Source organism: Pristis pectinata, chromosome 20, assembly GCF_009764475.1.
Source record: "Pristis pectinata isolate sPriPec2 chromosome 20, sPriPec2.1.pri, whole genome shotgun sequence".
Lineage (NCBI taxonomy): Eukaryota > Metazoa > Chordata > Chondrichthyes > Rhinopristiformes > Pristidae > Pristis > Pristis pectinata.
The window spans coordinates 38,646,538-38,673,024 of record NC_067424.1 but is presented as its reverse complement, the minus strand read 5'-3'; the positions used below and the strand labels follow the sequence as shown (position 1 = coordinate 38,673,024).

Sequence of the window (26,487 nt, the reverse complement as noted above, 5' to 3'; positions counted from 1 at the left end):
CACTTTGAGAACAGTGCGTTTTAAGATTGTATAGATCTTTATTTCCCCAACGCAGTACCAGAGTTCTGCAGCTCTACAGATTTATGAGTTGGCATGGGGGTTTTCCGCTGCTCTTTTCAATTCAAATTTTCCCTTGGATCTGCCTGCAGCTGGGGCTGCTCCTCCTTTGATTGACAGATCACCCTCACCCTCCTCTCCACCCGCGGCTGTCCCGTCACAAGACACCAAGAGGCGGAGCGCTGATGTACCTGACGTCACCGCGTCGTTCCTCCAGCAACGCGTCTTGGCGTCTGAGGGTCGGTACCGCGCCGGGCCTCGGGGGCGCTATCGTGGGAGGAAGGTCGGACCCGAATGGGTCAACAAGCGGAGGACACACCGCCTCCTTCCCAGCGGGATAACGCTCCGTGGACTCGGGGCTGGAATGTGGGCCGTGGGTCAGGTGGCGGCAGAAGCCCGGGACGAGTGCAGGTCCGTGTGGCCCGCACTCGCCGCCAACTTCTGCCACGGCTGAGGTAGGAATCGGACCCCCCAGAATGTCTACCGAGCTTTTGAGACGCTCCCGCCGCTGGGCCACGGACCAGGGGCTATTCTGGGCCTGCAACTGGAAAGTTGGGGACGAACCTGGTCAAGTTCGATCCTCTGGACTGTTCTCATGTGCCCCGGTCTGTCACAGTAAGGTTCTGGGGTATGGTACGTTTGGACTCGGGTCTGGCAAGGTGGAAAGGAGCGCTTGATCTGCCACAAGGGGGCAGTGAGTGGAGCCGAGAAGAGGGGGACGCATCAGAACATGGGGGCAGGAGGTGCCCATTCAGCCTCTGGTGTCTGTTCCATCATCTGGATAATGCTTGCTCTTTCATCTCAGCATTTCACTTTCCTAAACTAACCTTATATCTCTTGAAAATTAAAAAAAAAATCCATTGATTTCTGTCTCTGGATATTCCCAACAACAGCCTGCACAACCCTCTTGGGTAGAGAATTCACACTCATGACCAAAATACTTTCTTCATTCTTCCTTCCCTTTTTCATGTTTTCATCGGGAACAGTTTCTTTCTACCTACTCTATTTATACCCTTTTTATTTTTAAGTACCTCAAGGGATATCCTCTCAATGTTCTCTGTTCCAAGGAGAACAACACTAGCTTTTTTCTAGTCTATTCTTTCAACTAATATCCTTCATTAGTAGAATAATTTTACACCCTCTACAAAACCTTCGTTCTTTTACTAAAATGTGGCATCTAAAACTTTAATTTCAACTCAAACTTATAAATGGTTCATCATGACATTCTTACTCAGGTACTCCATGGAGTTATTGAGCAATACAGCATGGATACAGGCCCTTTGGCCCAACCAGTCCATGCCTATCACTGTGCCCAGACTCAATTTCCTGGGTTCAGCCCATATCCCTCCAGCCCCTGCCCCTCCATGTATCTATCCAAGTGCTTCTTAAATGTATTCTTCTATTTTATAAAGACATGGATCCTGTATGTTTTAATTGGCTTTTCAACCTGTCTTGCCACTTTCAGTGACCAATATACATATACTTCAGATGTAACATATGTTTTGTAATATTACATTTTGTCTGCCATCCACCTATCCATTCCATTAGCCTGTCTACATCTTAATGAAGGCTATAACTATCCTCTAAGCAGTTCTCTACAATTTTTGTGTCATTTGGAAATTGCATACATCCAAGTCTGCCTCAGTATATAAGAAAAGCATTGGCCCTAGTACCAATGCCTGGGGAACTCCACTGTACATGACTGTTCAGTCTGAAAAACACCTTCCTGCCTCTACTCAGTTCCTGTTACTTCGCCAATTTTTTATCTGCACTGCCGCAGCCAAGGCCTTTTAATCTTGATGAGCCTAATATGTAGTATATTATCAATTGCCTTTTGGAAGCCCACATGAATGACAATTCCCTCATCACCCCTGTTAGTAACTTGAATAAAGTCCATCAAGTTAGCTTGACCTAATTTGCCTTGAACAAGACCATGCTGGTTATCTTACACCAACTTGCGCTTCTCCAAGTGACTAAGAACATAAGGAATAGAAGGCCATTCTGTCTTTTGTGCCTTTTCTGCTATTAAGATCTTTTGCCTCACAAACCTAATATTCCTTTAATTCCCTTAATAACCAAAAATGTATCACTGTCTTTAAGTAAGTCAGTGAGTATGCCTCAACAACACTTGTGAATGGAGAATTACAAAGATTGGATATCTTCGAGGTTAAGAAATTTCTTCTCATCTCAGTCCATTATGGCTGATCACTTATCTTGAGAATGTGACCCCTTGTTCTAAATGTACCTGCATCTATCCTGTCAAGTCGCCTAAGAACTTCGCATGTTTCAGCGAGATCACCATTCATTCTTCAAGATTAGAGTTTATAACAATTAAAATGTTTGAGGCATTTTGACAGGTACTTGGACAGGAAAGGAGTAGAAGGATAGGGCCTAATTAATACAGGGAAATGGGGTTTGCATAAATAGGCACCATGATTGGCAATCATGAGTTGGGCCGAAGGGCCTGTTTCTGTGCTGTACAGCTCTATGACTCTGATGCTCAATTAGAATAGTTCGCCAATCTGCTTAATCTCTCCTTGTAGGAGAAACACCTTTACTAGGAATTAATCTGATGAACAGTCATTGTCACCTTTTGTAGCATAATCAGGCTTGTATGTTATATTTCAGTGGTGCAATGAGGGCCAAATATAATTACAGTAAGATTCTTTTCTCTTGCAGTCAAATCCTGCAAGACAATGTCAACTTAATTGCTTGCTACAGCTTTTCAAGTAATTAGGAAACTACAATGAGTAAGTTGGAAAGCTAAGAATGTTATTGTTAATTGCAAGGGGAATATAAAATTAAAGGAGGTTATACTTGTATGAGGCTTTGCTGAGATCACATGTCAAGTACTATATAGAATACTGGTCTCCTTATTTAAGGAAGGATACATTTGCAGCAGCTTTTAAACAGTGACCCCTAATTCTAGATTCTCCCACGAAAAGAAACATCCCTTCCACATCCACCTTGTCAAGACTCCTCAAGGTCTTTCAAAAAAAAAATCTCTCACACTCTTCTGTTATACAGCAGATGCAATCATTGATGGTACAGCAGTTGAGTCACTGCTCCTTGGATTTACTCTCCTCATGGGTGGATTACCTCATGAGGGAAAGTTCTCATTGTTTTTGCATATTATGACTCGGTAGTTGGTCTTTAGCTTCTCGTACATACTGGTGCCAAGCAGATTCATTTCATCAGTGCAATTCTCTCTCGACTTATCCCTCTGTAGCCCTGTAACCTCTCATGCACCCACCAACTTCCACTTTTTTGATTTTTTTTTGTCACTTACATACATTAAGGGACAATTTACAAAAACCATGTAACCTTACAGCATATCCTTGGAAACAGGAGCACCCAGACAAAACCTATGCAGTCACAGGAAGAATGTATAAACTCCACACAGCATCAGAGGTAGGAATCGAACCTGGATCCAAGGAGCAGTGAGTCAACTGCTGTGCCATCAATGATTGCATCTGATGGATGTCACAAACCAGCAACAAAAGAAACACACTGAGCATGATTCAGTGTTAAAAACTATTTTATTAATCACTACTTATGATAATACGTAAAATAAAAGTAAAAATGTTAGTATGTTAGAATTCAAAAATGTTAAACCTCGAACGTTAACCCCAAAACTAAACTCTTCGTGTGTGTGTGTGTGACAAAGTCCAAAACTCCCAGTTCCTGAATGGTTCTTAAAGTTCAGTTCCGCAAGCCATAAGGTGAAACATGAGCAAGGGCTTCTTCAACAACCACCATTGTCTGAAGATAAGATGTAGATGTAGAAAAACATAGAGAGAGTACATACGAAATCCAAATGTTCCACGATGGAACCCAAACGACACTTCAGTGTTTACTCGGTAGTGACTTCCTCACCCCGAAAAGCATCCGAACCGTGGTCGTCCACACACAAATACCTGTTTCCTTCTACAGGTCAGCAACAAAGTGAACTCCACCGGATTACTTCCAACTTCCATACATGGATTTCAGTGGCAAACACAGTTATTGTTTCTCATCCATCGATAGAAAAAACAAGCAGGCTGGTGTCTCTCTCCCTTCTCTCTCTCTCCTTCTTCTTCTGCCTTCTTCAACAACGTCATTACGTCCTTTATCTTCTATTGACGTAAGCACGCCCCACACACACATACACACACACTCTCTATCTTAAAGGGACTTTCACTGAGTCCGTAACATGGATAACAGAAGAGTGTGAGGGATTTTTTTTTAAGTAAGACCTTGAGGAGTCTTGACAAGGTGGACGTGGAGGGGGTGTTTCTTCTCATGGGAGAATCTAGAATTAGGGGTCGCTGTTTAAAACAAGTGATTAAGACATTTACGACAGTTGAGATCAATTATTTTTTCTGTCTGACTATCATGAGTCTTTGGAACTTCCTCAAAGGGCAGTGGAGCAGAGTATTTGAATATTTTTTAATTTATTACATATAATTTAATAGATACTTGATAATCAAAAGGGTAAAAGGCTACTGCAGGTTATTTTCTAATGCAGAGGTGAGGTGCAATCAGGTCAGCCGTGATCTTGTTAAGTGGTGGGGCAGTTTCGAAGGTGCGAGTGGTCTACTCCTGCTCCTTTGTGCAAGATAATCCCAACACAGTCTGTCACCATTCAAAATACTGTTTTCCATTTTTTTCTATGAAATTGGAAGCCCTTTTTTTTTTGCATTTTCTGCATTATATTCCATCCCATTCACTTAGGTTGTCCCGTGCCCTTGAAACTTCCAGGCATCCTCCTCAGAACTCTTACTGTCATGATATCATCAGTTTCTCTTGGTATCCTATCCAAGCCAATAATATAGGTTATTAGGGTTCCATTACTGCTTCCACCAATTGCAGCTTCCCAACCCAAAAATGGCTGTTTTTTTGACCCATCTAATACATCAACTCACCATTTCTTAATCCATGCCAGGGTATTATCTCCCCACTCCAGATGTTGTTAGGTCTTTGTTTAATAACTTTGTAGTGCCTTTTCAAGGGACTTCGAAAAGCCCATGCTACATCCACAGACTCCCCATTTTCTATTCTGCAACTTACAACTTCAAAGTGCTCTGACATATTTGTCAGACATGATTTCCCCTTCATAAATCCATGTTGATTCTTCGCAATACTATTATTACTTTCTATGTGCCCTGTTACTATTTGTTAATGATAGATTTTCCCAACTACTTACATCAAGCTAGCTGGTCTGTAGTTCTGCATTTCCCATCTTCCTTGAATAGTGCGGTTACACTTACTATCTTCCACTTTTGAAATCTGTGGTATTTGCAAAATGACAATCTGTGCAATTACAACGTCCACAGCCATCTTTATCAAAACCCGAGAATGTAGGTCATCAGACCACAAGAATTTATCGCTTTATGTCTTATTAATTAAACTAATATGTTTTTTGAATTAATGGTAAATTATTTCATCTCTCATTCTAAACAATATTACCCTCCATAATTTTTAGTTTTTTTTTGTTGTCTGCTTCCACAAAGATGCACAAAATATTTATAGATCTATCGTGTTGCTATTCCCCAATATATTTTCTCCTCTCATGATCTTCTAGGGGCCTCCATTAACTTTTGGTAATCTCTTCCTTTCTTAAAAAAAACTAGATTTTTTTTTCAATCTTACTTTCTTGAAAGTCCAACAAAAATGCAGATGCTAAAAAAACTGAAACAAGGAAATGTTGAAAACACTCAGCAGTTCAGGCAGCATCTGTGGAAAAGAAAGAGTGACTTTCAGGTCAAAGAGAAAATAGAATTCAAAATTACACTTGTATTCTATTATCCCTTTCCTTGTCAATATTGTGGTCCTTTGCTGAATTGTGAAATTTTCCCAATTATTAGGTTTACTGCTTCTTCTAACAGCATTGAAAAATTTTAATATTATCACAAACTTTTTGTTAGCTAGGGTGAGACTATTCTTTCTCCTGTGTTTTTGTACCTTAAAATGGATATTTATATTTGCTGTACATTCTGTATTTGTACTCTAAAAATCAGCCATTGTATTTTTACTGTTGTACCATTTAATGTGGTTCACCTGTCTGGCATTGGCAACACATGACACATATCTTTGTATTTTGCTTTCTTTCAGTTTAAAAGACCTCGCTTTTGGATTGAGCGAAACTGTGATTAAAAAAAAGTTTATGATCTTTTGATTACTCTCCCCTAAAAGCCCCTTAACTATTAATTAACCCTTTCTCATTTTACAATACAACATCTAGAGAAGCTTATTTCCTAATTACTTCCTCATCCTGCTCGAGAAACCATCTTGTATATACTCTGTGAATTTATCCTTCACATTATTACTGCTAATTTGATTTGTCTAGTTTGCATAGTGAGCATGGAGATTCAAACAACCCATGTTTACTGTATATTATTCTTCTTGCAGGCACCTCCTAATTTTCTGAAGTACACAGTTCCCCAGAGGTGAAAGTAAGTTTAAATTTTTACCAGTATGGTTGTGTAAATTCCTTACCGTAAGACAAGATATCTTTATTAGTCACATGCACATCGAAACACACAGTGAAATGCATCATTTGTGTGGAGTGTTCTAGGGGCAGCCTGCAAGTGTCGCCACACTTCTCATAGATTCATAGAATCATAGAACAGTACAGCACAATACAGGCCCTTCGGCCCACAATGTTGTGCCAACCTTTAAACCTTGCCTAAGACTATCTAACTCCTTCCTCCCACATATTCCTCTATTTTAAATTCCTCCATATGTTTATCTAGTAATCTCTTGAATCTAGCCTCCACCACCATCCCAGGCAGCACATTTCCATGCCCCAACCGCTCTCTGGGTAAAAAACCTTCCTCCGATATCTCCCTTGAACTTCCCACCCATTACTTTAAAGCCAGAGTTTGTCCTTCTGGCGCCAACATTGCTAACCCCTACATCTTTGGAATACGGGAAGAAACTGGAGCACCTGGAGGAAACCCACGCAGGCACTGGGAGAATACACAAACTCCTCAAAGACAGCGGCAGGAATTGAACCTGGGTTGCTGGTGCTGTAAAAGTATTATGCTAACCACTGCACTACCGTGCTTGCCATCATATTGCAAACATAATATTGGTCAGTTTCTTTTTGCATGCCACCTCATTTTCATTCCAGACTGTGCCCTCCATTACCACAACTGCTTGGACCTTCAGTGATCTTTTCTGTCCCATGCTGTTCCATAGCCTTAGTGCTTTTCTGAATTAAGATTCTTTCTCTCTTTTGCCTTGATCCTATCCTTTAATAGCAGATTGCTTCTTTTCCATTGTGCTTATCTCCTCTAAAAGTTAAGCATTTTGGAATACTTGACTTCAGTCAAGGTCATTTTGCAAACACGACTCCATAAGAGATGTGATATGGCTTGACATCATACCCATTTATATCATACCCACTTATACCATCAATTTGTCTACCTTGTTATGAATGACTGTGCATTCAGTTTTTTTTTTAACTACTTTCCTTATTTTGGCTCTAATTGGAGGTACGATATTGTCTGTCCCTTCCTGACACACTCTCGCTTATTATTACCTCATTTTCACATCTGTATTATTGCTTTCTCGTTACTCTCTAACTTCCTAATAACCTTTCAGCTGAATTCTTACCCCTCCTCTCACTGACCTTTCCTAATGGAACATAGAAGAGTACAGCACAGGAACAGGCTCTACAGCCCATAATGGTTGTGTCAAACACGATGCCAAAGTAACTAAATCACTTCTGTCAGCACATGATCCATATCCGTCCATTCTCTGCATAGTGATTTGTCTATCTAGCAGTCTCTTCTATGTCACCATAGTGTCTGTTTCCACTACTACACTACCCAGGCATCAAGTACTCTCTGCTCTCTGTAAAAAAAAAACTTGCCCTGCTTATCTCCTTTAAATGTCCCCTCTCACCTTTAATGCATGTTTTCTAGTATTTGACATTTATACCCTGGGAAACAGATTCTGACTGTCAACCCTATCTATGCCTCTCGTAATTTTATAAACTTCTATTAGGTCTCCCCTCAGCTTCTGACACTACAAAGAAAACAACCCAAGTTTGCCCAACCTCTTCTTGTAGCTCATACCCACTAATCCAGGCAGCATCCTGGAAAAACCTCTTCTGTACCCTTTCCAAGCCTTCATATCCTTCCTGTGATGATGTGACTAGAATTGCACACAATACTCCATGTGTGGCCTAACCAAAGTTTTGTAGAGCTACAACATGACTTCCTTTCTCTTGTACTCAATGGCCTGACCAATGAAGCATTCTGTATGCCTTATTTACCACCCTATCTATTTGCTTGGCCACTTTCAGGGAGCTATGGACATGGACAAGATCTGTGACTGTATATCCAGATTCCTCTGTATATCAAAAATGTTCAATTTGAATATTTCAATTTGAACAATAGGTCTACAGCCCTAGTATGTAACAATCAAAAATTTCTGGAAATATTCAGCAGTTCAGTCAGCATCTATCAAAAGAGAAACAGAGTTGATATTACAGGACAGTGATCCTTTGTAAGAACTGGGAAAATTTAAAAACTTTGAAGTAGCAGAGAAGGGGGGAGGGTGGGGAGAACAAAGAGAATGCCTAATAGGGCAGAGAGCAAGTAAAAATACAGATTCATATTGACATAGAGAGTATGTTGCTAAAAGTGCAAAAGAAACCTTGGAAGTACTGGAAATACCCAGCCAGCTGGGCATCATCTGTGGATAGAGAGAGGAAAAAAAACCTGCCACCTCTAGGTAGAGGACCCCAATATGGGGGATCATTGACTACAACAAGCCAATCTTGCCCCCTCCTCACTGAGGCCATCACAGCTGCCAGACAACCCTAACTTTGTCTTCTCTTGCAGCAGAACTTGCCTGTTCTGATGGAACCTGGAAAGGGTTGTTCTCCGAAACTGTTGAATCCAGATTCGAGCCCTGAGGCTTATGGAGTGCCAGATGGAGAAAGATGTCGTACCTCGAGTTTACATTGGGCTTCATTGAAACTGTATAAGAGGTAATGACGGAGAGTTCAGAGTGGGATTTAGAAAGTTGCAGGGGAGACGGAGATTAGAGTCACCCTTGAGAGTAACATAAGTTTGGTGCTGGTGTCATGTTCAAAATGAGAGTCAAATTGAGGACAAGGTGCGGAGGGGGAGGAGAACATATCCTTGCTCTGGATGGGACGTTAGGAAGTGAGAGCAAGGAAGTGAGAAATTGCACAGATTTTGTAATTGACTCTGGTGGAAGGGAAGCCACAGGGAGCATAAAGAAAGACACTCACAAGCACTATGGAAAGTGATATTATTAGAGCAGATGTGATGGTGAAACAGTTATGACAGGAAACAGAGTGGACGAGGTGTAGTTAGGATCGTGTGCACTCGTTAATGGATATTGGTTGTTGGCCTAACGGACGACCATGGGAATGTGAGAATGGTGTGGAAATTGGTCTAATTATATAATTCATAAACACATTGATTCAAATCAGACCATCCAATTAGATGTCCTACCTCTTCCTGCTGTACTGGTGCCAGGACCATGTGAATTGAAACACATTTCTCCTACAGAAAACTTTGTCACACGTTCAACCCTCTGATCTTATTGACCCTTTGTTGATTTGCACATTGGTCTGATATTCCTCAGCAGATTTTTACCTTTGCAGCTTTGCTTTTTAACTTGGACCAAGCTGCTCATTTTTTTTTATCAGAACTTCCGAGGTCCTATCAATGTCATTGATTCACACATGACTAAAACAGTTAGATTTTTCCCCTCGTACATCAAGTACTTGGTTAATTAGTTTATTATTGTCACTTGTACCGATGTACAGTGAAAAACTTGGCTTGCATACCGTTCATACAGATCAATTCTGTATTGAGGTAGTTCAAGGAAAAAAAAATACAGAATGCAGAGTAAAGTGTCACAGCTACAGATAAAGTGCAGTGCAGGTACACAATAAGGTGCAAGGTCATAACGAGATAGGTCAAGAGTCCTCCTTATTGTAGGAGGGAACTGTTCAATAGTCTTATAACCGTGGAATAGAAGCTGTCCTTGAGCCTACTGGCATGTGCTTTCAGGTTTTTGTACCTTCTGCTGGATGGGAGAGGGGAGAAGAGAGAATGTCCCAGGTGGGTGGGGTCTTTGATTATGCTGGCTGCTTTACCAAGGCAATGAGAAGTGTAGACAGAGTCCACGGAGGGGAGGCTGGTTTCCATGATGTGCTGAGCTGTGTCTACAACTCTCTGCAGCTTCTTGCAGTCCTGGGCAGGGCAGTTGCCATACCAAACTGTGACGCATCCAGATAGGATGCTTTCTATGGTGCATCAATAAAAGTTGGTGAGTGTCAAGAGGGACATGCCAAATTTCTTTAGCTTCCTGAAGAAGTAGAGGTGCTAGCGAGCTTTCTTGGCTGCGGCGCCTGCGTGGTTGGACCAGGATAGGCTATTGGTGCTGTGCACTCCTCGGATCTTTTAGCTCTCAACCTTTTCGATCTCAGCACTGTTGATGTAGATAGGTGTATGTGCACTGCCGCCCCTTCTTGAAGTCAATGACCAGCTCTTTTGTTTTGTGGACATGGAGGGAAAGGTTGTTGTCATGACACCGTGTCACTAAGCTCTCTATCTCCTCCTTGTATTCTGTCTCGTGTTTGAGATACAGCCCACTACGGTGGTATAATCTGCAAACCTGTAGATGGCGTTAGAGCAGAATCTGACAATGCAGTATTAAGTGTATAGGGAGTAGCCTTGTGGGACACCAGTGTTGAGAATAATTGTGCCAGAGGTGTTGCTGCCTATCCTTATTGATTGTGGTCTGTTGGTCATGAAGTCAGTTGCAGAGGGAGGTGTTGAGTCCCAGGTCTTGGTGTTTGGTGATGAGTTTGCTTGGGTTTATAGTATTGAAGGTGGAACTGTAATCAATAAAGAATAGTCTAACATGAGTATCTTTACTTCAGCCAAACAGAGGTGCTTAACTCTGGCATCAGACATGGAACGAAGTTTTTGCTGCACGGAACAGTTTCTGACATCTACCAATTCAATCTTCTATCACACTGTTCCTTTTCTTACCTCTAACTTGAATTGCTCCTCTGGCATAGCACAGTTGCCAGCTTGTTCCTGCTCCCTGAAGTCTGACCCATCCTTACAGGCTCCAAGAATTTTGAGTCAGTTGGATGATTGTGAGCTCTAAAGTTACAGTTAAGATTAAACATATTTATTATGAGTGGCCTTTGGATTGGTTTGGAATTTCTGTCTGGGTCTCCCTGCAAGAGTGTGGTGCACCATTGGATAAAGGCAGAGAGGAGCAGTCAATAGGCCAGGGGAACCTCCTCACTCACGGTGCTAAGATAGAGGTCTGATTCAAATGCAGGGACCAAGAGAGAATCAATGCACAAACTAGGAGCTTCTCCATCCCAAGGCTGGGAAATGAATCTGGATAGGGATTTGCCTGAAGGACAGTGAGTCCAGGGTTCCTTCCTCAGTCTAGTGGTTGAAATTAACCTTGAAAGGGGACTGGGTAAAAGACAGAGAACTGATCAACAGGTTAAGGCTTCTTCCTGGGCATTGATTAGCCTGGATAGGATTGCAGTTAAAGTGCAGAGAAAGAAGGACCAATCAGTGAGACAGACTCAGGTTGGCAGCTTGGTGCTTGTGGTTTGCTGCCAAGTTCATTGGCATCCCTCAACTGCTAGCAGTCTGCCCTTCCATCCAAGTTCGCATCATCACTTAGATTGGAGGGCAGTTTATGAATTATCTGAGTTTGCTGATGATATGAAACTTGGTGAGATTGTGAGCCAAGAAGAAGGTGCAAAATACCTGCAAAGCATTAGGGGTGGGTGAAATGAGCTGGGAAAGCCAGTAGATGGAGTGAAATGCTGGTAAACGTGAGGTTCTTCATTTTGATAGATAACACAGAATATTTTGTTAAGGAGAAAAATTGATTAATCTTTTTTTTTTCTGGACCACTGGTTCAGAAAACAAAGTTAAAGGTTAGGTGCAACAAAATAATGATGGAAGTAAATGGCCTCCCTGCAAGAATGTTTTGCACCATTGAGTTAAAGGGCAGAGAACAGAGGAGCTGTCAGTGGGTCAAAGGACCTTCCCTCACTGTTGTGAATTGGAGTGTTACTGCAGCTGTATGTTGTTTAAGTGGGACTAAATGTGCATTAGTGTGTACAGCAATGGTTTTGGTGCCCAAGCAAGGATCACATGCATTGTAGCTGTGTCATATCCATTTATTAGATTGGTTGCTGGAATGAGTGATTATCTTGAGAGAAATGACTTAGTAAAATGAATCTAAGCCTGTGGAAAATAGAGTTCAGAGAATGAGAGCTGACCTTACTGAAACACAAGAGACCCTGAGATTGATAAATGAGTTGCTTAGAAATTGTTCCTTCTAACTGGAAAGTCTGGAATCATTTGGTGCTGAGAAGAGGAGCTATTGCATTACATTGGGGAGTTGTGGACCCTCGGAGTTTTTCACCTTTGTGGACCGTGGATGTTCCATCGTTGAGCTTATTCAAGGTTGAATTAATGGATATGGGGATCAGACATGAGAGTGGATGAGGCTGATAAGTCATGATATTGAGTGGTATAGTTGACCTGAGTGGCTTTAGGATCTTGTTCCTACTCTTTCATATATTAGGTATTCACCCCATTCATTTTGCTTTCCCTACCATTTTAAACAAAGCATCTCAAGCCATAACCTACTTGGGGGTGGCGGCATGGGGGGGTGGGGAGAAGAAATTCAGACACCCCACCCAGCCCAGTCCCCTCTCCTCCAAGCTGAGATCAATTATTCACTTGATTCTCTTTTTTTTACTTGCAGGCTACTCTGGGGAAATGGAGGCAATCGCAATTATGGATTCAAGCAATGGTGAGGAAGGTGGTTTTCGAAATAAGTCTATGCTTTGTTGTAACATAAGTCTATGCTTTGTTGTTCACTCATTGGATCTGTGACCTGACTGGAGGAGAGCTGCCGCTCTTTCATGGAAATTCTTCTCCGCCTGCCTGCAGCAGGAAATGGTAAGTGTCTGCTCATTTTTACTCTTTGGTTCTAAGTTTGAACGTGCATTAATTTTAGCACTGTTCCTTTCTTGCACTCACTCACTCTGTCTCCCTTACCTGCTTCAGTTTAACTGCTCTATAAGATCCCTGCACGCCTGTGTTGGTATTGGTTTATTAATGTCACTTGTACCGAGGTACAGTGAAAAACTTGTCTTGCATACCCATCGTACAGGTCAATTCATGACACAGTGCAGTTACATTGAGTTAGTACAGAGTGCATTGAGGTGGTACAGGTAAAAACAATAACAGTACAGAGTAAAGTGTCACAGCTACAGAGAAAGTGCAGTGCAATAAGATGCAAGGTCACAACAAGGTAGATCGTGAGGTCAGAGTCCATCTTATCGTATCCGGGAACCTTTCAATAGTCTTATCACAGTGGGGTAGAAGCTGTCCTTAAGTCTGGTGGTACGTGCCCTTGGGCTCCTGTATCTTCTACCTGATGGAAGAGGAGAGAAGAGAGAATGACCTGGGTGGATGGGGTCTTTGATAATGCTGGCTGCTTCGCCAAGGCAGCGAGATGTAAAGACAGAGTCGAAAGGTGGGGGGGAGGCTGGTTATGTGCAATTCCTGCACTTTCAAATTACTTCGCCATCCCTGTCCGAGGTGCCTTTGGCTGCCTGGGTACTAAGCTTTTAAACAATTCCCTAAACCTCATATCTTTTGAGGTGGTCCTTTGATCCTCTCACTTACATCTAACTATTAGTGACTATATCTTGTATAACCTTATCAAATTTTGCTTTGAATTGTACCTGTGTTCACCTTGGGTACATATTATAAAACATATGTTTTAGTATTGTTATGGGAGTCATAAATGTGTTGTAACAAATCAATTGTATGGGTTGAAATGGTAGGAAGAGAGTCATTATTTAATATTTAGTACCCTCGTATGAAATTTATTTGCCTTGTTCACATGAGCTTGAAGAGAGAGTTTTTCAGATTCCCAGTAGATTTTTGTGGGGAACAATTGCTTCCTGGCATCACTTGTGAGCAGTCTAATTCCAAGTTTAAGGTTGATCCCATTTATTCTGGCTTCTCCAACAGAAGGAAGAGTTTCTTCATTATTGTATTTGATTAATGGAATTAAAGAATTGGGATGCTACAGTTATTACACTTCAGTGCTGGAATATTTTGCGTGTCTGTGACCTTACAGTACACTATTTGGTATTGTAAAGTTCAGCTCCTTTAAAGTAAAATGCTGCTTATAACTGTCAGAGCAGAGCTGGTACTGATCTGTCTGCTTGCAGCTCTCTGTGTGAGCTGACTGTGGCCTTGCAGTGGAAATGTTTTAGTTTGTATAATTCTGTGTCCTTGCAGTCAACAGCATTTAGCACTGTATGGTTCTGTCTCATTGGATTCTATCTTATTGTATTAAAGGGGTCTGGTGGTGCATTGTCAGGTCTTGCAAAAGCCTTTGACCTTGCAGTGCAGCACTGCGATTATAAATGTTGCACATGCGCTACTTCTGAAAGTTCCAATGTTAGGTATCCTGACATGTTGGGTTGTACAGGTCTGTCTTTTTTGCGTTATACAGAGCTGGGGTGCTGTGCAGCTCTGCGTTCCTGCAGTACAGTGCTAAGACATTGTGAGTCTATCTCCTCGCAATACAGTACTAGGGGATTGCACTGGGCTGCCTCCATAAAAGTATATTCTCTCCTTGATGTACAATACAGTGGTAGTGATTTCACTGGGAGGAGTGGTGGAGGCCAGTGATCTGCTTCGCCATCCTGGTGATCAGCACTCTGATCCTACCTTAAGCAGCTTCTTGCACAAAGCTCACTAGCTACATCTTGAAAGAACATTATCTTGTAAGAGGTACAGATCAAACTGCCAAGAAGGACCATCATCTGACAGCAGCTCAACACATTTTTTTGTAACACCCCACCATTTTTCTAGTGAGCAGACAGATGAGGTGCTGGTCAAATCTTGCAGAAGCTGGATCTGTGACCTCATATATGCACCAAAGCACCTTGGAGCAGCAAACCCCTCAGCCTGTTCTCTTGTACATCTGCAGGAGGACTGGGTCCTTGGATAGCTCAACCCAGAACCAGTCAGGGTGCCCAGTTTTGGATCCCCACCTTTGTTTGACCACTTCAGGTACTCTTGACAGAATAGACAGACTCAGTCATGGCTGCAACCCACCTCAAGGAGAGGAATCCCCTTCCTCCTCCCGTTGTCCCATAATTTACAGAATGAATCCTGAAATCACTCTGGGGGAAAAAATATGAAACACAATGAATTTGCATGTTATTTTAGTGTATGCGAGTGCTGGGAATTGTACCGTTTGTACACTTACAATACAGTCTGGTAAGAGACAAGAACTGCACACAATAGTCAAAGCGTGGCCTAACCAGTGTTCTGTAAAGTTGCATCTACTCTGTTGATGAACCTCGGGACTTAGGGATCTATACACTTGTACCCCAGAGACATGCAATGAATCCGACATAGAATGGTGAAGAAAGCATATTAGATGCTTGTCTTCATTATCCATGACATAGAATATAAGAGCAGGAACATCACACAACTTTATAGAATATTGGTTAGGCCACATCTGGAGCATTGTCTTCAATTATGGTTGCCACATGATAGGAGTGATGTGTTTGTGCTGGAGAGGGTGCAGAGGGGACTCTGGATTGGAGAATTTCAGTTACAAGGAGAGGTTGGATAGGCTGTGTTTATTTTCCCTAGAGCAGAGGAAGTTGAAGGGTGACCTCACAGTGCTATACAAAATTATGAGGGGGGTAGATAGTAAGAATATTTTCCCATAGTGGTAGTGTCTTAAACAAGAGGGCATAGATATAAGAAGCAGATTTATAAGTGACCTGAAGGGGATTTTTTCAAACAGTGTTTAGAATCTGCAACACTCTGCCTGAAGAGGTGGTGGAGGTGGATACTCTCACACCATTTAACAAGCATCTGGAGAAGCACTTGAACCACCAAGGCATAAAGGGCTACATACATAATGTGGGTAAATTGGATTAGTGTAGATAGGTACAATGGGCAGCATGGATATTGTTGGCTGAAGGGCTTCTTTCTGTGCTGTATGACTGAATTACAGGTGGTCACGCAGGCTTTGCCAGATGCTGTCAAAATGAATCCCATTCACACTCATTCCACCAGAGACTAAAGGATGCAGAATGCCTCTCATGCTTACACAGAACTAGAAAATGAATTCTGTGCTGCGGCAGTACCAGAGAATGAAAACTCCATGATGGACTTCCATGTTCACACACACAAAAGCTGAGACTAGTATAGAATGAATTCAATACAGGAAAGCAGTTCTAGTAAATAGCAGTCTTGTAATTAATTGCACACACATGCACAGTAGCAGAAAATGACAGATACAGAATGCATTCCACATTCACAATACACGATACAAAGACTGACACACAAAAATCACTATACTCATGAACAGAACCAAAAACTGATAGATCCACTCTGAATCTCACACTCCCATGTTGTACCAAAAGATGAAACACAGAATGAATACCATGGTTAACGCAGTACTAGAGAATGTAAGTTACAGAATGGTCCCTGTACACACAATAGTAAATGATAGGTACAGAATCTATCCCAGCAGACATGGAATGAATCCCACACTCACACGTTGTATCAGAAATCGTTGTAGCTATATAAAATGTTGGTTTGGTTGCACTTAGAGTATTATCTGCAATTCTGGTCACCCCATTACAGGAAGGATGTGGAGGCTTCGGAAAAGCTGCAGAAGAGATTTACCAGGATGCTGCCTGGATGGGTGTATGAGCTCTTAAGGAGATGTTGGACAAATGGGTTGTTTTCTCTGGAATGCTGGAGGCTGAGGGAAGACCTGATAGAAGTTTATAAAATTATGAGGGACATAGGGCAGATGGTCAGAATCTTTTTTCCAGTGTAGAAATGTCAAGTACTAAAGGACATGCATTTGAGGTGAGTGGGGAATCTTTAAAGGAGATGTGTGGGGCAAGTTTTTTTTACACAGAAAGTGGTAGCTGTCTGGAACAGGCTGCCATGGACAGTACTGTAAGCAGATACAAAAGTGGCATGTAAAAGTCTGTTAGACGCATGAACATGCAGGGGGCAGAGGGATATGAATCATGTACATGTAGAAGAGATTTAGTTTAATTTAGTGTCATGTTCGGCGTAGATGTTGTGGGGCAAAGGGCCTGTTCCTGTGCTGTACTGTTCCATGTCTGATGATGCACATGATGAATCTTACACTTGCATAGACAATCAGGGTCTTGGAGGTTCAGAATACTAGGTAAAGGCAGATGTACAATGTGCCACAGTCTTGCATACTACCAGATACTGGCAGGTACACAATCCCACATATTCTGTAGAATAACCACCTTCTTGGACAGTTCTTATGGTGGAGGAGGACTTGCTTCCTCTCCAGTCCTGTGGATCCTGAGGTGGCCTACAGGAGGGACGTTTCCACAGCAGGTTGTGTATCTTTGGGATTCGGTGTGTGAATGCTCAGAACTGAGATCAGTGAATTATTAGGCACTGTAAAACTTTTACCTCATTTAAGCTCGAGCCTGAGAATTATGAAGGTGATGATTCCAAGACAGTTAAACCCAGCACTTCAATCTGTATTTATCAATGAGTAAAACAAAGGATGGGATGTCTTATTTGGAAATGTGGGATAGGCTGGGCTTGTATCCAAAGGAGTTAGAGGGGAAGATTGAAACATGCATTGTCCTGACAGTCTTGAGAGGGTGGATCTTGAGGGGTTATTCGGGAAGTTCTGTTGGGCTCTTCTTGGAAGAAGCTGGAACTAGATTATGGTTTTAAAAATAAAGGGTTGCCCATTTTAGATAGGTGAGGAGATTTTTGTTATGTGGCATCATGACTGTTTAGAACTCTCCTCCTCAAAGAGTCGTGAAATGGATGTCTGAATATTTATAAGATGGAGGTGGAGAGCTTCTTACTATGTCAAACGTGAAAGGTTGCTGCATGTAGACAAGAGTGCAGAGTTGAGATTATAGTCAGATCAGCACTGATCTCATTGAATGGTGTAGCAGACTCAATGGGCCAAGTGGCCCACTCCTGTTCGTAACCCGTATTTCTTCACACTGATTGGCAACTGAGCTTGCAGCCATGATAGGGCCCTAGTGCCTATCCAATAGACTGGATGTGACCTTGGACCATACCAATGGCTGCTTGAGGTCTTCATGCCCATCCTGTGGTTAAAGGAGTCTGTTCAATATTGGCCAGACACAGGGGTCCTAATATCCTGATTTGCAGGCCAAATGAAGCCAGTCCCTAACATAAAGGGAATAGTTAGGTCAGTAAATGATTGGGGGTAAAAATGCTCACCTCTGTGTGAAAGGGAAACATGCATGTATTTAGTAATGAATATGAGATGGTATGGACATTGACAATAAGATCAAAGAATGTGAAGAATTAGAAATAGTAAATAGAGAGAGAGGGGGGATTGGTTGCTTCCTGGCATCTTCAAAAATAGATAATGACCAGGTTGGGATAAAGAAATCCCAGGTTCACAAAAATATAAGGAGCATAAGTGGGCCACCAGTCCCCTTAAGCCTGCCCTGTCTTTCAATATGATCATGGCTGACCTATGCTGGCCTCAACTCTGTGCCAGTTCTTCGTATACTCAATACTTTGATCTTTCAAATATTTACCTATCTCCACCTTAAACTGCACCACCCTTCGGGGCAGAGATTCACTGAAAGAAGGAATTTCTATGCACTTTGGTTTTAAATGACTGGCCCCTTAACTTGTAGCTATGTGCCCTTTTTCATGGCTCTCCCAATAGTAAAAACTAGATTCTTATGAGAGGTAAGGGAAGATACCACATGGTTCCGACTATCACTTTCCAATACTCTTTGGTCGCAGTTGAGATGCAATGAAACTGAAAGAATATTATGTGGTAATATTATCTAAAGAGGGAGGAAAGGAAAGATTATGCAACTACAGGCCAATCAGCTCTGATGTTGGAGGTGGGAAATTGTTTATGAAACCCCAAGGAATTTGCCTGAATATCTTAACTAAATTTCTTGCAAAGTGTGGTCAGTGAAGGTAACACATTTAATGTGGTGTACTTGGATTTCTGCAGGTCATTTGGTAAAGTATTACAGTAAACCTCTGATAATCTGCTATCTAGTGATTTGGAAATCCTGGTGGTTCAGCATCTGCCTCGCTAGGTAGTGTTGGTTATGATCCCTTCCCACTCACCAGTGCTCCCGTACCAGTGCCCCCTTCCAACTCGCTGGGCTTCCTTACCACTCATAGCTACCTCCGTTTCTGCCATTCCTTCTCACTCATGGACCTTGGTTCCCATACTCCACTCCCACTTATGAAGAGCTCTGGTTCCTAAGCTTTTCCAATTATTGGGACCTCAGTTCCTCCACTGCCTGTAAACTTGACTTTTTCACTTGGAAGTTTATTATAATGATGTGTGACTTTTTAAAAAAGTAAATTAAATGTTTTTGGGTATTGGTAGAAATAACTTCGTATCATCTGGAACACTGGCTATATCTGACACCACCTAAGTCTTGAGTGTGCTAGTTATTGGACTTTCACTGTGTTAGGAAAGTAAAGACTTTGAGGTGTAACTGAAAGTGGGGTTGATTTAAAAATCATCACAGCGTGAAAAGCAAAATTATACTGATCGACAGATTTTTTTCGTGATTGGAGATTAGGATGGCTCTGGGGGCAATGAGGAACATACAGAGAGGCTTCACAGGGGCATAGACTAAGTGACAGTGCACAACAATTGCAGGTGGAGCATAATATGCAATAATGTGAACTTAGGCACTTTAGCAGAAAAAAAATGAACGCGGAGTGTCTTGTGAAAGATGAAGGATTGAAAGGTATTGGTGTTCAGAGGGAGTTCTGTGCCCATGCACTAATATCCCTGAAGTTAACATGCAAGTTCAGCAAGCAATATGACAGGAAGAAAGTTTTTTGTCCTTTGTTGCATGAGAATTTAAGTACAAGAATACAGATCCAATTATAAAACAAAACTCTGGTGAGACTGCATCTGGTAGGTTGTGTAGGGAACTGATCTCTGCACTTCTGTAGAACTTTCAGCAGATTGGTTCCAGGGATGGGAGCCTTCTCATTTGAGGAGAGATTAAACTAACTGGGCTAGTTCTCATTTGCTTTGTAGCATGATCTCAAGTTCAAGTTCATTGTCATGGGCATACATATTCAGGGTATAAATGCCATGAAAATGAGCTTTTTTTGCAGCAGCACATTACAGTACAAACATGACAAGCATAAATTAACATAAATGAACATATTATGCATAGCTTGCATGACAAAGCAAGAATAATCATAACAATACTAGTTCAAGCGGAGGTAGAGCAAAAGGAAATATAGTCCAATATAGTATTAGGGTTTTACAGGTCAATTCAAGATCTTTATGGAGCTTGACAGGATCAATATTTATGTTTTGACTGCTTGTGTAGTCTGGAATCAGGAATCAAATTCTCAAAATAAGTGGCTGGCCATTCCGGACCAAGGCAAGAAGATCCTCTTTTTCAATAAGAGGATTATGAATCTTTGTAATTCTCTACCCAAGAGGGCTTTGGAGCTCAGTCACTGCGTATATTCAAAATAGAGTTTGATAGATTTTTAGATATCGGAATCAAGGGATCTAGGATTAATGCAGGAAAGCCATATGAAGGTAAAATATCTTGGACTTAACTGGAGGGTAATGTGAAAGAAAAACGTGGACTTAACTGGAGGGTAATGTGAAAGAAAAACGTTGGTGACACCAAAATAGAAATGATGGCAAGGAAGACAGCTATAGCCTATTTCAATGTATTGGTGACAAATAATGCAAGGTGACAAATAATAAACTAAGATACTAAGAAGTGTAGATGATCAGGAGAATCTTGGAATGAATGTCCACAGACTAGACATTAAAAATATGAATGTCCAGTTTGCAGATGACACTAAAACAGGTGGTATAGTGGGCAATGAAGAAGGTTATCAAGACTTGCAGGGGGATCTTGATCAGCTGAATAAGTGGGCCAAGGAATGGCAAATGGAGTTTAATTTGGATAAGTGCGAGGTGTTGCATTTTGGAAAGTCAAATCCAGGTAGGACTTTCACAGTGAACAGCAGGGCCTTGGGGAATGTTGTGAACAGGGATCTTGAGTACCAGTACATGGTTCACTGAAAGTGGAGTCACAGGTAGACAGGGTGGTATAGAAGACTTTGGGCATGCTGGCCTGCATCAGTCAGGGCATTGAGCATAAAGGTTGGGAGGTGACATGCTGTTGTACTGGGCACTTGTGAGATTGCACTTGGAGTATTGTGTTCAGTTTTGGTTGCCCTGCTGGAGGAAAGTTTTATTAAACTGGAAAGAGTGCAGGAAAGATTTACAAGGTTGTTGCCAGGACTCAAGGGACTGAGTTATAGGGAGAGGTTGGACAGGCTAGGTCTTTATTCCTTGGAGTGTAGGAGACTAAGAGGTGATCTTACAGAGGTGTATAAAATCATGAGGGGTATAGATAGGGTGAATGCACTCAGTCTTTCTCCCAGTGTTGGGGAATCAAGAACTGGAGGGCATAGGTTTGTGAGAGGGGAAAGATTTAATAGGAACTTGAGGTGCAACTTTTTTTTACACAAAGCGTGGTATGTATGTGGAATGAGCTGCCAGAGGAAGTGGTTGAGGCAGGTACAGTAACACCTTTTAAATGACAATTGGACAGGTACATGGATTGGAAAGATTTAGAAGGTTATGGGACAACCATTGCAAATGGGACTAGCTTGGATGGGGCATCTTGGTTGGCCTCGACCATTTGTGCTGAAGGGCCTGTTTCCATGCTGTATAACTCTGACTTCTAGAGAACATAGACATGTTTAGCTGAAAATTTAACTTATTTTATCTGTCCAGACAATCTAACTGACTAAATGATTTTGTTTCTTTATTCAGGTTTCAACACCTGCAGCAGTTTGTTTTTTTTTACAAAAAAAGCATTAGGAAGTTGACCAGAAGATTCTGTGGGAAGGTGTAGGGTGCAGCGTGTCAGCTAAACAGATATTCTTCAAGTTGCTCAGTTGTTTGATCTCAAACTCTGAACTGTAAACCATTTACTCAGTTGCCCATACTTGATGGACAAGGAAGAAATGAAAGAGAACAAGTTAATGTTTTTGAGAAGGATTTTATTGCAGGATGTTACTCACATTTATCTTCAGAATAATGCCCATAAATTCTGAAACATAATTCACATGAATGTAGAAACATTCTTGTTTCAGGTAAATGAGATACTTTTATGTTCCATTATTTTTAAATTGAATGGAAGTGCTGATTAAGAAATAAAACAAAAATGTTTACTGTTTGGAACTGTTATGCTCAGTTGGTATGGAAGAATACCAGCTTTATTTATCCAGTTTATTGTCACAAATATATAGAACAGATTACCGTGGGGGTGGGGGGGGTGGGGGGGGGGGAGCTAATGAATGGACCAGCATTATCATTTTTGAATAAATAAAGGATACAAGAAAGTAAAAGCAATTTGGAGGTGAATGAAATGATGCTAAACCTCTGTAGGGACAGTTTGCAAATGAAAGTTTGATTTTCAAGGGAGTGGATATTGAATCTATAGCAGTGCTAAGGGCTTTAACAATGCCTTCAAGCCAATTCTGCATTCAAACATGACAGTGATGATTCACTATCCAGTTTGCTGTCAACTGTCTGGTATCCACGGGAATGAAGGCCAGCAGATGCATGAATATGCTGGTTGCATGAGTATTGCTCCAAAAATAATCCTGTGCATCACACAGCAGGATCCTATATATAATCCTTTGCATATATTTGAGAAATTTATTTAATGTCCTTGCCTGTTTAAATAATATTTTACACTGCAATTCCATATTTTAAGGCTTATCAGTATTAATGTAAAATACAGCAAAAATAAATCAAAAGACTGACTATTCACCATTACATGAAGTGCCAAATCTTCAAAGAGGATGCTGCTGATAATCAACTTCCAACTGTACAGCCTTTATGCACAAACTGGCCATCTTACATCAGAACTGCACAGGACTGACACAAATTGGAAAGCCTAATGTTGAGTCTCCTGGGGTGCAATAAGCCTTATTGGCAGATAGTTACTGGTCCTCGAGTTTATGTTGGGCTTTGGTGGAACATAGAGGAGGCCAAAGAAAGAGATCAGAGGTGGAGTGGGGTGCAGATTTAAAGTGACGGGTGAATTGAAGTGCATGGTAACTTTTATAAATGAAACAGATATATTGTGCAATTTGGTTTCTCCAACCTATGTGGAGCCACATTGTGAACACTCAATGCAATATACTAAATTGGAAGATCTGCAAGTGAATTGCTGCTGTGCATGAAGGATGGGAAGCATCCTGCGAACAGAGCATGCAAATCCACAACAACAAATTGAGAGATGGAGTAAGCCACTCGACCCCTCCACCATGCTCCACAATCATATAATAAAAAAGATGGTCTCATTATAATTATTCTTATATGTCCTGACATATTCAGAGATTAATGCATAAGAAATCCCAGTCCCCCATTTTCACTTCACTCTTTGTAACTGTGCAATTAGGTCTCCATTGTCAAGCTCCAGTCCTTTTGCAAAACATGCACCTACCACATGTTTATCCATTCTGCTGGAAAATTGCACTTCGTTGCTACGCTCCCCGTGATTTGCCAAACCAAGTTCATCATTTATAATAAAAATAGCAATAACCTCAGCATCGGCCCTTGTGGAAAAACACACCTGCGGGTTATCAGTTGGAAAACAACCATTCACGGCAATCCTGTGTTTCCACACTGAAACCAATTTTCTTTTTTATTCAAGGTGTCGTCGATCTTTCTGTTTCATTACCCTCGCTCTTACTAACCAGCCTTTTATATGGGTCACTTTCAAGTGTTTTCTTAAATCCGCATGCCCAACAGTGTCAACTTTCTCCGTTACTTCATTAAACACTAAGATTAGGCAAACACAATCTGCCTTTTGCCAACCTGTGTCTGTCTCTACTGGCTCTTATTCATAATGGCCCCAAACTATATCCCTTCAAATGTACTCGTTCAATGTACGTAACAATCTTCCAAGCCCGGTTTTGGACATCTGGATTCAGGAAACATCAGTCTACTAGTGGTGAAAAAGCTGCTTAACAATTTACCACTGCCGTGGCCGTTCTTGTCCTTCTTCACCGTGAAGTGAGAGATTTCAATGAGCAATCTCGACACAGTCTAACGAGGTATAAAGAAGAAGTTTATTTTTTTTTGCACATGGGAGATATGTGAGAGGGGTCCCACTGTTCTGCATCTCACTATAGCCAGCTAGTCTCTACCTGTTCCTTCCAATTTATTGCTTGTGATATTGGATCTTAAGATAGTGAGCTCGCTTTCCAAGTAATTGCTGCTGCCTACTGCAGCTGCCTGATTGGTTCCAGCCTGCAGTCATGTGTGACTTTTAACTTCAGCACCAGGTATGAGAACCTTCCTTCGTTCACTGTGTAAGATATTCGTAACTCTTGATTATCCATGTTAATTGTACCCACATCATTTTTTTTTCGTAGTAAACAAGTCAGTAGCTCATATCAGTGTAGGTACTGAACAATAATGTGATTCCAAGACAGCGAGGCTCCCCCTTCACACAGAGTCATCTGGGCCAATGCTCTACTGTGGAGCATTCGCTGTATTTGCTGCCCTCATGCAAAACACAAGCAAATACTTCAGCAGTTCAAGTTTCGGTCTTGGAAATTAAGTTCTTTCATCTAATTAGCGGGATAAATTACCGACAAATAAATTTGGGAGATTCCTAAGTCTCCTGCAACACAGTCCCTCTTTTCCAGTGTTGTATGAACTGCCCTCTGCTGTCTCCTTCGCGAATATTCACAAATTAAATTGATCGGTTTGATTGGGGATTTTATGGTTTATCTATTTGATTGGGGATTTTATGGTTTATCCATTTTGTGTTCAATTAATGTTTGAATCATCATAATTCATCATCTGAACAATCTAATGTTCCCTTGTTCTTTGCTCCTGAGCTCACCGACAAAAAAATTTGTTGCCCGTAACCAAATCGCCAAATATCTGCTCAATCAGTCAGCCCAGTGTAATGTTTTGAAGGGAAAATCTATATGATTAAATGAGATTTATTGATTTGTTTGGTGCATATATTGAAACTTGAAATTGGAAAAGTGCTCAAAATTTATACATTAGCTTCCACGACATTGAGCCAAATTCTCTGGGAACCTTAATTTTACATAGTTTGGAGGGCTGTCAGAGGTTACAGAGGGATATAGATAAGATGCAGAGTTGGGCTGAGAAGTGGCAGATGCAGTTCAACCCAGATAAGTGTGAAGTGGTTCAATTTGGTAGGTCAAATATGTTGGCGGAATATAGTCTTAATGGTAGGACTCCTGGCAGTGTGGAGGGATCTTGGGGTCCGAGTCCATAGGATGCTCAAAGTGGCGGCGCAGGTTGACTCTGTGGTTAAGAAGGCATATGGTGTATTGTCCTTCATCAATTGGGGAATTGAATTTAGGAGCCGTGAGGTATTGTTGCAGCTATATAGGTCCCTGGTCAGACCCCACTTGGAGTACTGTGCTCAGTTCTGGTCACCTCACTACAGGAAAGATGTGGAAGCCATAGAGAGGGTGCAGAGGAGATTTACAAGGATGCTGCTTGGGATGCAGAGCATGCCTTGTGAAAGCAGGTTGAGGGAACTCGGCCTTTTCTCCTTGGAGAGATGAAGGATGAGGGGGGACCTGATAGAGGTGTATAAGATGATGAGAGGTATTGATAGGGTAGATAGTCAGAGGCTTTTCCCCAGGGCTGAATTGGTGGCCACAAGGGGACATAGGTTTAAGGTGCTGTGGAGTAGATATAGAGGAGATGTCAGGGATAAGTTTTTTATGCAGAGAGTGGTGAGTGCGTAGAATGGGCTGCCGGAAATGGTGGTGGAGGCTGATACAATAGGGTCTTTCAAGAGACTGTTAGATCGGTATATGGAGCTGAGTAAAATAGAGGGCTATGGGTAAGCCTAGTAATTTCTAGGGTAGGGACATGTTCGGCACAGCTTTGTGGGCCGAAGGAGCTGAACTGTGCTGTAATTGTTCTATGTTCTATACAATGTTCTGGGGTGGGTATAACATTACTGGGGTGAGGTTCTGTTTACAGAGGAGATGCTGAGAATATATTGTCATTCTGGGGGGTGGCGGAATCAAAAACTAAGGGATCCAGTAATAAGTTGTCAAATTAATGCTGTGTATAGGAAGTATTAATTCGCAGAGAACGATGGATGGTGAGTCATTGTGTGTATGGCTGGCAAAAACGGATTTCTGGTTTATATTGGAATAAAAGGCGGTGGGTATCAGATGGGGTTTGAGGCCAAAAACCTGACTGACCATATGGTCTTATTAAATGGCGGAGAATGTCCGACTGGCCACATGACCTATG

General features: G+C 41.6%; 1 long non-coding RNA gene across 2 annotated transcripts; it reads left to right on the top strand.

The window, feature by feature from the left end:
* The first annotated feature begins 374 nt into the window (after window positions 1-374).
* LOC127580694 (uncharacterized) lies at window positions 375-22,451 on the top strand. 2 transcript variants are annotated; one of them, XR_007957866.1, is made up of 5 exons: window positions 375-512; window positions 6,448-6,491; window positions 8,892-9,040; window positions 12,844-12,891; window positions 21,985-22,451. It is a non-coding gene; the product is annotated as an uncharacterized LOC127580694 (long non-coding RNA). The 2 variants fall into 2 exon arrangements; XR_007957865.1 differs by having other exon boundaries at window positions 12,844-13,040.
* The last annotated feature ends 4,036 nt before the right edge of the window (window positions 22,452-26,487 follow it).